This window comes from Limulus polyphemus, unplaced genomic scaffold, assembly GCF_000517525.1.
Source record: "Limulus polyphemus unplaced genomic scaffold, Limulus_polyphemus-2.1.2 Scaffold71, whole genome shotgun sequence".
Taxonomy (NCBI): domain Eukaryota; kingdom Metazoa; phylum Arthropoda; class Merostomata; order Xiphosura; family Limulidae; genus Limulus; species Limulus polyphemus.
In genome coordinates, this window is record NW_013665681.1 from 660701 (window position 1) to 662184 (window position 1484).

Sequence of the window (1484 nt, forward strand, 5' to 3'; positions counted from 1 at the left end):
GGGGGTGAGTTATGAAGGAGGCCAATGCTTCCAGAACATCTATGTATTGATGACGTTGCCACATCTGCCAGTTCAGAGACTGGACCGACGTTCATCGTGGCTGAGCTGAGGGACAAAGATGCAGGGAGCCGGCACAATGAACACCGAGGAGCTCGAGTAAATGATATTGAAATTATTTTGGAGTCTCCATACGTCATTACAGTCCATGTCATAATGTCTGGCCATGCTATATCTGACGACCATACATCTTGACACTAGTCCTGCAGCGTAGTTTCCATTGCAAAAGGCTCAGTCATAAGAGTGTCATGTCCAAATCATACCACTGTTACCATAATCCATCTAACATACAAGAACGAAAGTTTCCCAACAACTGTTTCAACAGTGCAATGGCATTGAAATATATAGGTGGTGCATCTGGTGACTCCAGTCTCCAGCTGTTTGAGGTATGCGATGATTGTGTATTGTTCCTGGAGTCATATGGGTGTCTTTTATCTCTAATCTTTGTGTTCGTATATTTTTACCTGTTACAAGATGCCATACATTGCAGGGATACGACTTGTTGCAAGACTCTTTCTGGGTGACCTTGAATCCCCAACTTGATCCATATTCCTTTATTTTCCAATGCCATTAAGTAAAAGAGATATCCCTATCTTGAAAATTCTAAATCCTTACTTTGGGTGCATCTTTGTGATCGAATAAACATTTTGCGTCAGAAAGAGCGATTACATGCCTTTCTCTAAAGTTATCAAAGTGTCAAAATACCAATATATTGATATTATGTTTTGTCGAATAATATAAATCCTATGTATTTCAGTTATATTTTTTCGAAATTTGTTGTTATTATAAGAATCCTTCTTGATAAATTATTTTTTGACACAAGAGAAAGAATAAATTAATACTGATTTTACCATAATTTGACCCCCCCCCCCAATAAAAATATACACTTCAAGCACAAAACGGAAAGATATACATTAACTTTAGCATAAGAGTGTTAATAATAATAATTATGAAGTACATTGACCACTAATAGATACGGATTGGTGAAGTTTGTCTAGTTCCGTTAACATATCAGTTTCTTATAACTCATTTATAGGCATAGTCAGCTATCTATAAAACATAGTTTAACTACCTATACCTAAAAAGAAAAGTAAGGATTGACTTCCACACCAGTTTGTACATATTCCATGTGTACCTAGTATTAGCAAAATGTTTGATTTATGAATATAATTCATTTTAATAGTATAATTTATTACGTTGTGATAAATATTGAATGATGCATGGTAACTTATTAAACATACGTCTAACTGTCTTGGTTTTTTAATATTAAATTTGATATTTTTATAAACAGCATCTTACAAATGACAATATATCGACAAGGTAGGCAGATTATCAGACTGAATCTAGCCTAACCCACATCCTTGTTTCCACATAAAATTAGTTCACAAAATGCACTCTTCTTTGACGTAAATTACCCATACATCATG